Source organism: Taudactylus pleione, unplaced genomic scaffold (assembly GCF_031769625.1).
Source record: "Taudactylus pleione unplaced genomic scaffold, aTauple2 ptg000560l, whole genome shotgun sequence".
Classification (NCBI taxonomy): Eukaryota; Metazoa; Chordata; class Amphibia; order Anura; family Myobatrachidae; genus Taudactylus; species Taudactylus pleione.
This window is the reverse complement of record NW_028284962.1, coordinates 1,200,460-1,216,079: the sequence shown is the minus strand read 5'-3', so window position 1 is coordinate 1,216,079 and position 15,620 is coordinate 1,200,460.

Below are 15,620 nucleotides of genomic sequence, written 5' to 3'. Positions count from 1 at the left end.
AGAGGCTTCTCCAGCACCAAGAATGTCCCTGTTCTCAGTTAAAGATACATATGTATGTACTGTGTCACGGCATGTGCATTATGGAGCATGTGTATGTACTGTGTCATTAAACAAATAGAGACATCACGCATTTTAAATGTTAATTTCAGCATTGTAAAGCAGGGGGCGGGGCCACGATGACACGATTCAGCATGAATCACATCACCGCCCTCTCCCCCCGGCTGCGAGGGTTTTTATCATTACTGCTGGGGGAGGGCCGGATGGGAAGCTTGATATCAGCTACGAGGCACGAGCCAAAATTTTGCCTAGAGCACCAAATTAGCTAGGGCCGGCTCTGTATAAAGGCTTAAATCTATGACAAGTTACTTACTTGGTTACAGTAGACCCTGTGACTCAGTGGGCTGGTGTTTGTGTCCTACAGCTTTGGAGTGGAGTAGGCATAGGTTTTAATCCTGTTGAAAATATATATTTTTTATATTTCTTTGTGTCTCTTCACTTATGTATTACATTGTACCCTTTAAAAGCAGTACATGTCAAGTGTTTAAATGAACTTGATAGTAAAACATTATAGATTGTTTTTTAAGTTTATTCAATTTGGCTGTATAAAGTCTTAAATCTATGACAAAATACCTACTTTTCTTGAGAAGACCCTGTGGCTAAATGGGCTGGTGTGCATTTTCTACACCTATGGAGTGTGATGGTCATAAATTCTAATCCTATGGAAAATATGTTTCTTGCATATTTCTTTGTGTTTCTTTACTTATTTAATACATAGTTCCCTTTAAAAGAAGTAACAGACAAGTGTTTTAATGGACCTGACAGTAAATTACTAAAGATTTTTTTAAGTATTTTAAATTTTGCAGCATAATTTTTTAATGCTATGACAAAGTACCACTTGACCCAAAGAAGGTTGCATGGCTCAGGTGTCTAGTGTACATGTCCTACAGCTATGCAGTGGGATAGTCATAGGTTCCAATCCTATGAAAGATTTTTTTTGGCATATTTCTTTGTGTCTCTATACTTATCTAATGCATAGTACCCTTTGAAAGCATTAAAAGTTAATGGACTTGATAGTAAAACAATATAGATTGTTTTTTAAGTATATAAAAGTTTGCAGGATAATGGCTTAAATCTATTGCAAAATGCCTAAGTTCCAAATAAGACCCTGTGGCTCAATGGGTTAGGGTGCATGTCCTACAGCTGTGGAGTGGAATACTCATAGGTTCTATTCCTATGGAAGATATTTTTTTGGCTATTGCTTTGTGTATGTAATGCATTGTACCCTTTAAAAGCAGTAAAAGTCAAGTGTTTAAATGAACTTGATAGTAAAACCCTATATATTGTTTTTTAAGTATATTAAATTTTGCAGTATAAAGGCTTAAATCTATGACAAATTACCTGCTTTTTTAAAGGAGACCACATGGCTCAATGGGCTAGTGTGCATATACTAAACCTATGGAGTGTGATAGTCATAAGTTTTAGTTCTATGGAAGATATGTTTTTGCATATTTCTTTGTGTCTCTTTAGTTATTTAATACATAGGGGCACATTCAATAGGCTGCGAGAATAGCAAAAAACTTGCAGGTGCGGGTTTTTGCTATTCTACTAGGTGCATGTTTTTTTAAAACATGCACCGAGATGTTTTTAATCTCGCACCTCCTGAGCAAGCGTGATTTTTCCTAAAATCAATGATTTTAGGTAAAATTACTGCGACTTGCTCTGACACCCCAGCGGCACACCCCTGAGGACTAATTAAGCAATTGGAAGTATCCAATTAGCTTAATTAGTCCTTAATTACTTACCTTCGGCAGCTCTGTCTTCTTCATTCTGCGTCGGGAGCCGGCTCTTCTGCAGCAGGGGTGAATATGTGTGTGTGGTGTTTGTAAGTGTGTATGAGTGTGTGTGAGTCCCGGTGTCAGTGTGCCCCCTCCCAGTGTCACTGTGGCCCCCCCATAATGGGTGCTGGGAGAACTACATCTCCCAGCAGCCCTTGCCCCACCCACCAGCCCCTGGAGCCTCCCAGCCCCCGGGACTCCCAGCAGCCCCCTCTCCAGTAAGTAGAGAGAGGGGAAGCCACCGTGAGCCATGGAGGCTCCCGGGAAGGTAAGTGACTTCTTTTTTTTTTAATTTATGCGGCGCGTGGTTTTCAGTGCTGAAAACCCCGCGTCCACTGTTTTTTTAATTGAATCCCGTGGGTATTGGGAGCGTGCATACCCACGGGATTACTAAATTGGATGCGAGTGGCACGAGGTTTTAACCTTACTAAACCTCGCGCCAAATTGAATATACCCCATAGTTCCCTTTTAAAGCAGTAAAAGTCAAGTGTTTTAAAGGACTTGCTAGTAAATTACTACAGATATTTTTTTAAGTATATTAAATTTTGTAGCATAATGGTTTAAAGCTATGACAAAGTACATCTTGATCCAAAGAAGACCGTGTGGCTCAAGTGTCTAGTGCGCATGTCCTACAGCTAATGAGTGGGTTAGTCATACGTTCCATACCTATGAAAGATATTTTTTTTTGCATATTGCTTTGTGTCTGTATACTTATTTAATGCATAGTACCTATTAAAAACATTAAAAGCTATGTGTTAATGGAATTGATAGTAAAACAATATAGATTGTTTTTTAAGTATATTCAATTTTGCAGCATAATGAATTAAATCTATGACAAAATACCTAATTTTCTAAAGAAGTTCGACTCTTATGGAAGATATTTTTTTTGCATATTTCTTTGTGTCTCTTTACTTTTTTTTGCCTAGTGTCTCTATAATTACGTAATGCATAGTACCCTTTAAAAGCATTAAAAGTCAAGTGTTAATGGACTTGATAGTAATACAATATAGATTGTTTTTCAAGTATATACAATTTTGAAGCATAATGGCTTAAATCTATGACAAAATACTGTCAGTTTCAAATTAGACTCTGTTGTGCAATAAGCAAGTGCACATGTCCTAAAGTTGTGGAGTGGAATAATCATAGGTTCTAATTGTATAGAAAATATTTTTTTTGCATATTTACTTAAAAAACTATCTATATTATTTTACTATCAAGTCCATTAACACATGACTTTCAATGCTTTTAAATGGTGATATGCATTAAATAAGTATAGAGACACAAAGTAATATGCAAAAAAAATCTTTTATAGTATTGGAACCTATGACTATCCCACTATATAGTTGCAGGACATGCACACTAGAGACTTCAGCCACATAGTCTTCTTTGGATCTACTAGTACTTTGTCATAGCTTTAAACCATTATGCTGCAAAATTTAATATGCTTAAAAAACAATCTATAGTAATTTACTATCAAGTCCATTAAAACACTTGATTTTTACTGCTGTTAAAGGGAACTATGTATTAAATAAGTAAAAAGACACATAGAAATATGCAAAAACATATCTTCCATAAAATTAGAATTTGTGACTATCCCACTGTAAAGCTGTAGGACATGCACACTAGCCCTTAGAGCCACGGTGTCTTCTTTAGAAAAGTAAGTAATTTGACATAGATTTAAGCCTTCATACTGCAAAATTGAATATACTTCAAAAACAATCTATAGGGTTTTACTATCATGTTCATTTAAACACTTGACTTTTACTGCTTTTAAAGGGTACAATGCAATACATAAGTGAAGAGACACAAAGCAATATGCAAAAAACATAGCTTCCATAGGATTAGAACTTATGTCTATTCCACTCCAAAGCTATAGAAAAATGCAGACTTGCCCATTGAACCACAGGATCTTGCTTGGAGAAAGAGGTATTTTGTTGTAGATTTAAGCCTTTATACTGCAAAATTGAATATACCTAAAAATAATCTATAGGGTTTTACTATCAAGTTATTTTAAACACTTGATTTTTACTGCTTTAAAGGGAACTATGTATTAAATAAGTAAAGAGACACAAAGAAATATGCAAAAAACATATCTTCAATAGGATTGGCAGCAATGACTATCCCACTCCAAAGCTGTAGGATATGCACCCTAGCGCACAGAGCCATGGGGTCTTATTTGGAAAAATAGCTATTTTGTCATAGATTTAAGTCATTCTGTTGCAAAATTTTATATACTTAAAAACAGTCTAAATTTTGTTACTATCAAGTCCATCAACACATGACTTTTAATGCTTTTAAAGGGTACTATGCATTAAATAAGTATAGAGACACAAAGCAATATGCAAAAAAAATATCTTTCATAGCATTGGAACCTATAACTATCCCACTCCATAGTTGCAGGACAAGCACACTAGACACTTGAGCCACAAGGTCTTCCTTGGATCAATGTGTACTTTGTCATAGCTTAGACCATTATGCTGCAAAATGTAGTATATTTAAAAACCAATCTATAGTAATTTACTATCAAGTCCATTAAAACACTGGACTTTTACTGCTTTTAAAAGGAACTATGTATTAAATAAGTAAAGAGACACAAAGAAATATGAAAAAAATATATATTTTATAGGATTAATACTTATGACTATCCCACTCTAAAGCTGTAGGACATTTGCACTAGCCTATTGAGCCACGGGGTCTTCTTTAGAAAAGTAATTTGACAGAGATTTAAGCCTTTATGCTGCAAAATTTTAAAATAAGGAGAAAGACTCTTCTAGGGCATCTGCTCAGCTCTCAATTGCTTTTGCCACCCAGGCAATAGCCATGTTTGGGTGAGCAATGGCTCCTCAAAGGGAATACAGAGATTTAAGACCATCCGTAGGGTCCTTCAGTGAGGAAGCTGTAGGGTTAGGTAATGTGGAGTTTTTAATCAATCACGTAACATGGGAATCTACTGCTGAGGAAGCCTCCATATTTTGTACAATGAGCTGCAGGAAAAGGGTAACAATAGGTCAGGCATTTTTGGAGCTGAAACCTCTTACCAGGCATCTGCCAAGCTGCTGCCATGTTTTCGGCTAGCTGATCAGAGAGAGGAAACTTTGCTGAAGCCACTTTTTCTTATTTAAATAATGGGTACTTTGGTTTGGGGGTGGGCTCATCATCTTCTATTTGGAGGATAGATCTGACAGCTCGCACCAAAGCAGGTATATTAATTTTAGATTGATGATCTTCTTCCCCTGAGGGAGACTCATTATCAGAGAGATCGTCAGTGTCCTCTGCCTCAGATGATATAGAGACATAGAAACATAGAATTTGTCAGCAGGTAAGAACCAGTTGGCCCATCTAGTCTGCCCCTTTTCATGTATCCTTTAGGCAACTTCAACCCTATTTGCTCCTTACATCTCTCATATTCTGAAAGTTGTGTAGACTGTGAAGACAATACAGTATGCTTGGCAGGTTTACTGGGTAGGGGCTTCTCACCTTGCAACATATTTTTAAAGGCTGTAGAGGAAGCTGCTATACTCTGTACCAAAGTAGAGAGGACATCTACCCATTGAGGTACCGGTATTGCCTGTAACTTTTTGAAGCAACCCCATAGGAGGAATTACTGACCGGACTGTCAGGCGGTCTGAAATAGTAGCTAGCACCTGAGTCAGGGACGCCCAAGGAGGCTCCTGGCCAAGGGCTGAAGACATAACTGGTGTAATATAACACATTGTACATAGTCCATCCTAGACAACATCCTCCTCATTCAAGCTTGCTGCACATGATTTGCATGAGAGCAATGTAGGTGCAGTCGCTTGCTTGCTACTTTTGCCTTTGTTAGACATAGTCACAGAGTATCCACTAATATGCAACAAAATACACCAAATACAAATGGGTATGCAGATGCTATTATGTGACAGTGTACACAAATGGGTATGCAGTATAGTGATCCTACCTATGCTTAAATAAGCTGCAGGAGAGCACAGCACGGAATATGGTACTGTGTAAAGTGCAACCAAACAGTATGTGACTGCCTTCACATTTGCAAGTAAAAGTGAAGTATAGTAGACCCTGAATACACCGGTATTGTCTGGATTATTTACAAACCTTACTTGTTATAAAGAGTAATGAAATAATTCACACAAATACAGATTCTAAAATAAATGACAATGCTTTTACTTAAAGACAGCTTAATCATACATATATTTTGCCAATACAGACTTACAACAAAAAACATAAGTTATACCAACAGATGTAGGGAATACTTATAAAATACATTTGTGACACCCAGTGCAGAATAGCAGTCAGCCAATACTTTATACATACATAATGGCACCAGCACCCTAAAACCTTGTCCTGTGCTCTCTCCTCTGCTCTGACTGTTCCCCCCCTCCCTCTTTCTCTGGTGAGTTTTTTACAAAAATTTTGTCTATTCCTCCAATTAATCCCAATAGTACTATTAATTTAATTAATATTTGTACATTCTAGGCCCTCATTGGTCATATGTGCTTTAGCCATAATATTGACACTATTCTGTGTTATCTTTTTTGTTCCCATGTAGAATTCTAACATAATTGCTCATTTAGCCTACATTTCTGATTATTGCAGACAAATGCTATCTTGAATTAACTAATTTGTTTATATAACTGAAACTTGCTGTCAGCTATTCTGCACATGTTAAAACTGATACATTTTAAACCTATAATTCTTATTGCTAAAACAATGTATATAGCAGTTTAACCTATGCATATCTCCACAGTTAATCACACCTGCAGAGAAATAAAACACTAATCGCTACATACTTTTTAATACATCCTTTAACATGCTTTTAGCTAAAATATCAAACAAGATGGCTGTGGCATCAGACACACACTTGCTTACTTTAGAGAAAAGGGAAGGTCTTATCTTCTCTAGGCCTGAGGCCATTCGACAAATGCAGCCTTCTGCAACTCGCACAACTAATATATATATTCTTAATTATATCTATATACTCTAAATTGCAAAATAAGCATGCATATATTTGTGAATTGCTAAAGAAATATGTACGTCCACGGGATGTAATCAGGAGGCCGATGGTTTAAATGCCGACCGTTGGCTTCCCGACTGTATAATCCCAGCAAAGTACTAATGACAGGCGTTGAAATCCCGACACCTGCCATTAGACCTACACCAGGAACCCGACACCTGGCTTATATAACGAAGGTAAGCCGTGCGATGGGTGCGGTCAGCTGCGTGGAGGGGAGGGTTAGGTGATTTTAGGGCTCCCGGGAGGACTTAAGGTTAGGCACCCCCCCAAAAAGGTTAGGGTTAGGCTAGAAGAAGGGGAGTTAGGCACCCCCAAGGGGATTAGGGTTAGGCACCCCCAGGAGACTTAGGTTTAGACTGCGGGGAAGGGGGTTTAGGTTTAGGCACTTAGCAGGAGGCTAGGATTAGGCACTTGGGGGGAGGTTAGGGTTAAGCACTCCTAAGGGAGGGTTAGGGTTGGGGGGGTAGATTTACCTTTAGCGCAGTCAGCCATGCGGCCGGCGGTATTACCTAGTACACCCATGTCCACATATTCCTGTGTTATCAGTTCCATCCTCTGAACTTTCATCATAACTCCGAAGAAAGTTCATATCTCTCATAAATTGCATAGTCTGATTTCTTCTTAATGCATTGGAACAGCTTCTTGAAGCATTTCACTAATATATAGAAAATCAACATTATCATGACAAAAAATGTTAACCTTCCCAATGTGTGCATAATATTACTTAACCAATTTCCAACCCATGCAATACAGCTACTGGGGTTCAACCAGGTGAACCAACTGTCGGGAATCACACCATCACATTTATTTGTTCAGCAAATTCATTTTGATAAAATCTCCCAATTAATTCAATTGAACCCATCTTTTATTATTTTTCAGCATCAGAAAAAAATTGTGATGCATGTACAACACTTTATACTGTTTGCAAAGTAACCCAGTATCTTGAAGTTGCAGCTGTAAAATAATCTGTGCTGTATTAATTCAGTGTTTTATTGCTTGAAGCACTCTTACCACAATGTCAGTGATATTGTTTATTCATTCTCTTAATTCCTGTATCATTCTTTGATCTGCAGTTATTCTCCATGTACCAAATGTTATTATGTTACCAAATACCAAACCAACCTTGTAACCTTGGGACAGTGTAAAGAGGTGCTTGTTATGTTTCTTTTAGATCCTCATGTTGTATTACCACTGCATCAGGTAGTTACGTACGTATAAGACATATTACAAAAGAATTTACCAGTAACCATTTATAAGCCCTTTGTCCACACATGTAATATAACCCCTGTGGTAGTGTCCATGGTCTATTAGACAATATGTTTGAAAAAGCATCATATGGAACATTACAATGGGCACTCTTTTCATCCATGCTTTCTTCTTGATTGTCACATTCTGCAATATGATTACTGTATGTTTTATTTGAACCCCAAAATTCCTTCTGTCATTACACACTTTTAATGCACTCACGCATTCTTCCTTATTATGTTTTGTGTATTTAATGATCTCAAAAAAAGACCCAATTAAGCTTAATTCTGAAAGGTCTTCTTTGTAAGATTGTGTTACAAACACTGGTTTCCAAATAAGTCCCTCCAGCTCCTACACCACTTTGTTAATACACATGATGTTGTCCTGATCATACCTTGTTAATTTTAAACGTAGGGAACCTGTGACATTATATATATATATATATATATATATATATATATATATATATATATTGTGAGTTCCACATAGTGAGTGAAGTGTTGTTTGATTTGAGTGCAATGGGATATGGTAGGTGACTATACACTCTTATTGTTCTTCCTATCAGCTCATAAGTTTCCAGGGAAGAACTGTCAGTTTGTATAGAGGTGCTATCTTTGCACCATTGTATACACCTCTTCTCTGAATTTAGATCACAATATTCACATATACATTTTGGAATTGTGAGCAAACCTCCACACTATTTCCTTACCATAATGGCTCTTCTTTTCCTGATACTTCACCAGATGTATCTTATACCCAGTACCAATATATGAGTCCCTATTTACCTATATTTTATTACTTTTATACATTTTTTTTTCAAACCTTCTAATTATTTTTACATATGGGCTATTAAGAATTTTTCACCTTGGTCTTTTGACCATCCTCTGATCCATACCTGAGAGTATCAGTAGTAAAATGAGTGTGTGCATCTTTTATGGCTGTTAATGTGATTAATACCTTATTCCTTATAATCATGGATTTCATAACAGGAGTGTAGTCTACCAATATGACACCGGCAGTACTCTCCACACCATCCTCATCAGCCACCAGTCCTTGACAGAACTCATTCACTAGAAAACATTTTAAAAATGTAAAAATGCAACAAAAATAACTGCCTCAATCAATGGATATGCAGAGATTTGATCACCAGTAGCCGTCTTCAGTGGCAAATGCAGGATTTCTAGAAGGGGGTTTCCAAATGCTTGATTTTAGGGCGAGTGTGACTAGTCCATGAAGAAGGCATAATTAGTACTTAACCAGCTTTAATATGCATCATACAAAGTGTATTATGTGTCATAATCCCAGCATATACAGGGCCAGTGATCACAGTAAGCTATTATATGCAGCAGTAGGGCCATCCTGCCTGAGCTGAATGTTTGTATTTTAAATGCAGGCACCATTACAGACTATTGTAGCATGTCCGGGAGCCTGGAGGAGCAGAAGAAGAACCAAGCACTGCCCTGGACATATATGTACATATTGGGCTCTATAGCAGTGCATCCCTAACAATACATGTTTTCCAGATCTCCTAGTTGGTGCACAGATTATTTAATACTGGCTGATACCTGTTAAATGATCCACAGGTGGTGCTAATTATTTCATTTGTGATACTGAGAAGAATATGCAGCACTAGTAAAATTCTATTATATTACTATTTCTATTGTGGTCATGGTGTTTACTGGGGAGGGGGGTTTCCAGGCAGATGGAAACCCCCCCTATGTTTGCCTATGGTCTTTCCTTTTCTTTGTCCACAATCCGCAGAACACCACTAAGAATGTTCCCAATTCTGTGGACCATATCTTGGTCTGCACTGTGGCTCTGAACAGGCCCATCATCAAATAAGTTTGTTAGATTTAAGTCACAGTCAATGTCTTTATCATCGTCTTCTCTTGCTTCAACTGACCTCACCACCGGGTCGGAAACCTTCTGGCAGTGAGATGCGTGGATCCAATTGTCCTTTTCAGCAATGTTGAGGTTGTTAGCAGGACCTGGAACAGGCCTTGCAATCGATCTATGAGACAATCAGAACGTAAGAAATTTCTCACCATTACATAGTCTCCAGGCTGGACTCCATGACAAGGTCCCTCTGGGAGTCTCTTCATAAGCTTTACTTGCTTTTCTTGTAAAGTCTTCAGATGCTTTGAGAATTGTATAATATAGTCCATAGTTAAATAATATGACAGTGACAAGTCTGTTGCTGGACTTACAGTGAGCATAGGCAGTTTTCCAAAAAGTAGCTCATAAGGGGACAGGTTAAGAGGCTGCTTTGGAGTGGTGCGAATGCTATACAAAACCAGAGGTAAAACCCCCAGCCAACTTATAGTCTGCACACCCACCTTAGCTAACTTGTACTTAATATTAGTGTTTACACATTCAATTTTGCTTTTTACACCCATATATTGACACATTGCTTGGAATACCTTCCCTGTAAAATGTGTACCTCTGTCACCTTCAACAACACATGGGATGCTATATCTGGACACAAATTCCTGCACTGTGAATGATACTGTACATGATGTAAGATTCCTGTGACAACATCCAGGTATCTTCTTCAGGAAACTGTGAAGTACAGCACTCACAAACAAAAAATGGTTAGATAAATGCAAGGTATCCAGAACACATTGAACCTGCTATTGATAGTGAGATTAGTTGCAGGCGGAACACGGACATCAGTAATGGTCATCCATTGAATCAGCTTAATCAGATTTAACAGTTCACTTCTGGGGAATGGTCATAAACAAATTGTTGATTAGGATAAGCAAGCATAACTATAACAGTAAACTTAGGTGTTACATCGGCATTGTCATCATCAGAGACAGCTGAGGTACAAATCTTGAATAAAACAGAATAAAGAAAGAAACAGGAGAATTAAACAACATTTCTATAGGAAGGAGGTAAGAGTGTTTGGGGAAGGATGGCAGGGGGAGGAAGAAGGAGGAAAGAGCTGTGAGGGCGGGGGGTGCCGTTGGCTGACTGCCATCCCTCACTGTAAGTGTCATTGTGCAGCTTCTTGTTGCCACACTGTGAGAAATTACAATTGTTTGACTCTATTTTTGGCCAATTTGGATAAAATAATTGTTGCTTTAAAAGCTTTTTAAACAGAGAGATTCAGAGAGGGAAAGGTTCTGGTGACCATTTTGGACATATTCACATCATTTAGAAACAAATTTCAAATTTTCATCATCATACAAGTCTTTTATAATCACATATGCATTTTTTTATTATCCCTAGATCCCGCATTGCGCTAACCTCATTCCCCATTCTCTGCTACCAAGCTCTAAACATTTTTTTAAAATTATTTGGTTAACCCCTTAACTCTTGGCAACTCACTCGATGCCATACACAAGAAATGTCTTTCTTTTTTTTTTGCTGCAAAATAATACTTCTTTTTTTCCTCAAATAGCTAATCTCTTGACCTTGAAATGGGAACACTCTTTTCAGTCTCAAAGAAGTTTTACACTTGCAATGAGAAACATGACATTCTTTCTTAAGTATAAGTTTGTTAGTGGAATACTATACAATTTGTGGTAACCTACCCGTGTATCATTCTGTTTCACCAAACCAATTCCGTCACCTTCATTCAAACAACCATTATCATCCAGGTGCTTCACAAGCCCTGCCCCTGTACTCTGTAGCTTTATTGCAGGTCACAGTCAACTGCACATTCATATCACTTGCTCATACCCTCTATATCACTTACATAAACTGTCTTCAATCCCATACAATAACTTAGACAGTGTTGTCCCTTAAAAAAACAAATGGGATTAACCTTTTTTTTTTTCCACTAAAATTGTGACACATCTGTCAAAATAAAAAACCCAAAAAACCCTACCCGTGTTACCTGTCTTTCAATATCAGATTAACACCTTCACACCACCTGTTACTAAAAGCCTACCCTGTGCTATTTGTCCTACGTTGGCTGATTAACACCTTCACATCAATATTATCTTGTTATCAGATATCTGCAAATTCTTTTCACACTATATAGCCACAGACTCCACTTCTTTGTCTATAATATTACCCCTGCAACTCCCACATAAACAGAGTCTCTTTACACACACCTTTCATAAAAGCTATTTAAGAAATCCAAAAACACCTATGTCACCAATGTCTATCACCTCAACCCCTAAATAATTACTTAATAACAACAAAAAACCTAAACATTTATCTGACACAAAACAAATCTTAAACAATATTTCAAATTCTGGAATAAACACCTCAAGTTTACATATATCATAAAATATCAGCAGAAACTGATCTATGTTAATCAAACCATCTGCTAAATCTAACTCAGCAAAATACAAACAATTAAAACACATCTACCTTGACAACCCAATCAGGGTTTTTTACCAACAGAAAAAAGTAGTAGAAGGAAAGATAAAAGAAAGTATGTGCAACCTTATTTTGATGGATCACTCACACATGTTACATACGCTGCTATCTACGGCCTTATAGTGTGTGTTTTTCACTAGTGACACACCCTATCCTAATCCTAACTCCAAGCAGAAGCCAGAAGCAATACTTGGGTAGGATTCTGACCAGACTCTACTGACGTGAAGGTCAGTCAAACATACACACATGCACATAACTTTCTCCTGTAAAAACAGGGAAGGAGGAGAAAAAAAAACTGGTTGGCACAATTTATTTTTTTTGTCTCAGAATAAGAAGAAAAAGAAACAGAAGATATCAATGCAATTCTTTGATACTTACAAGTTCAAGACACTCTATTCACAAGAAATTATTATAGCGTAAAAGTCTGTCCAATATTTGACAGATAATACAATCCCTTAAAACTTACAATCCAGTAATAATTTCAGAAATCAACGTACCAACAAAAGAATAATGCAAAAACAATCACTCAATTAGCAAACTTAAAGAATACCAATAATTTACACTTAGCATATTTCAGTGGAAAGTATTCTGCAGAACAGAATAACTTTTTCTTATCTACCAGCACGCTGCCCGGGGAATCAAAACAAGAGGGGGAGGAACACAGCAGGAGGGAAAAAACACACAATTTTCTTACAAGATGCAAAGCTTATTATTACACTATTAAAAATAAGGGAAAAAACTTCTAACGAGAATGAACAAAACCAGAACACTCAATTAATACAAGTGAAGTTTGACTTACCACTCCATCAGAGACTGAGAGAGGAGGGGGAGAGGAAAAACAATACCACATTTAAGAAAAAATGAATTGTTAAGTAAAATAGCTTACTACCCATGCAAACGCTCCCTCCCCTTCGCCCTCAATCACCGATGCAGAGTGGGCGCCAACTGGGTGTATCTCGCTGGGGCCTCCATAATTGATAACGTGATAGTTCTGGATTACTTACAAACCTTACTTATTATAAAGAGTAATGAAATAATTCACACAAATACAGATTCTAAAATAAATGACAATGCTTTTACTTAAAGACAGCTTAATCATACATATATTTTGCCAATGCAGACTTACAACAAAAAACATAAATTATACCAACAGCTGTAGGGAATACTTGTAAAACAAATTTGTGACACCCAGTGCAGAATAGCAGTCAGCCAATACTTCATACATACATAACAGCACCGGCACCCCCAAACCTCATCCTGTGCTCTCTCCTCTGTTCTCTGACTGCTCCCCCCTCCCTCTTTCTCTGGTGAGTTTTATACTATAATTTTGTCTATACCTCCAATTAATCTCAATAGTATTATTAATCTAATTAATATTTGTACATATTAGGCCCTCATTGGTCATCTGTGCTTTAGCCATAATATTGACACATTTGTTTATATAACTGAAACTTGCTGTCAGCTATTCTGCACATGTTAAAACTGATAAATTTTAAACCTATAATTCTTATTGCTAAAACAATGTATATAGCAGTTTAACCTATGCATATCTCCACAGTTAATCACACCTGCAGAGAAATAAAACACTAATCGCTACATAGTTTTTAATAAATCATTTAACATGCTTTTAGCTAAAATATCAAACAAGATGGCTGCTGCATCAGACACATACTTGCTTACTTTAGAGAGAAAAGGGAAGGCCTTATCCTCTCTAGGCCTGAGGCCATTCGACAAATGCGGCCTTCTGCAACTCGCACAACTAATATTATATTCTTAATTATTTCTATATACTCTAAATTGCAAGTAACATAAGCATGCATATATTTGTGAATTGCTGAAGGAATATGTATGTCCACATATTCCTGTGTAATTAGAGAGGGAAAGGCACAGGCTGACTAGATTGGAAAAATCATACATTGTTGCAGTTAAGGTTGAGGCTGGGCACAACATGTGAGTTACAGGACTGTACTTATCTGACAGAAAGTTGATGCCTGGTACCTCCGTTTGGAGAAGTGCCTCCCTTTGTCTCCCCCTGTCCATATATTGTGTGCACAGCATATGATTATACCTATTACGGATGTCCACAGAGCTCCACAGAATCTATTGAACTAGCTACGGGACTTCAAATATATTGCATCAATTGATGTAAAATTACATTCTTTCAGTATCACACAATACAATCCTTATACTGGTAATACCAGGTTTTTTAGGATCCACCTCCTTTAGGTGTTATTATACATTGTAGTGTATTATTGATTTTTTTTAGCTTATAATAATTTTCTATAGTTAATAATATTATTGTCTTATATGTGATATTCTATGACCGGTCATATTGTTGTTTCAGGATATTAAATTTCCTTTAAAATTTTGATAAATTATATTGTGTTTTATTTTCAGTCAGGTCTTCTTTTCATCCCAATTAGCGCAGATAATACAATTATTAGAAAAATCACACAGACAGAAAGCACTAGCTAAAGTCACATACTGTACTATGCAGAAAAACACCTAACTGCAAAAGGGCGCTACATTCAACTACTTAGATGCAATGTCTGGTAGGCTATAGCGCTACATAACCTGACTCCTGGGAGAGGTATGTAGAGGGACTGGAACCAGCATTTTCCAGAGAGAGCTGTGGCTGAGCCTGCAGAAAATGGCCATCGGAGACCTCTGAGGGGACGGGGTCTGAGGAGGAGAGCAGCTCAGAGCGTCCAGACCGTGGTGGAATTGTGCCTTGAGCTGGGGGAGGGGCCACTGTAATAGGGAAAGCTGACCTCCTTTGGCTGATTTTTGACAACTAGGATGCTGGATTCCCGCACCATATGTGCAATGGTGGTCTAGTGGATCATGCGGTCGGGGTCGGTGTTCACTCTCAGCACCTCTGGTCTATCCCCTGAGACCAAAGGTAAGACTACCCAGCTGCGGGCTACCACAAGCGGTAATGCTCCATGCAGTCTGGGGTCCTCCATGGGGCCGGCTAGCAAGGTCGCCGGGAGCCCCGCCAAAAGTACCAAGCGATGCTATAGGAGGGGTGATGGAGTGGCAGCACAGATGTCCTAAGGACAGTCTGATGCTGCACACTCAGTAATAAAGAGAAATAAATTAGAAATCATAAAAATAAAGCTTTGGGATGCATAAGGCAGCCCACTGTTATAAAAGGTGATCCGAGCTCCTGCCGGACACCAAACAGACAGCTTTGCCTC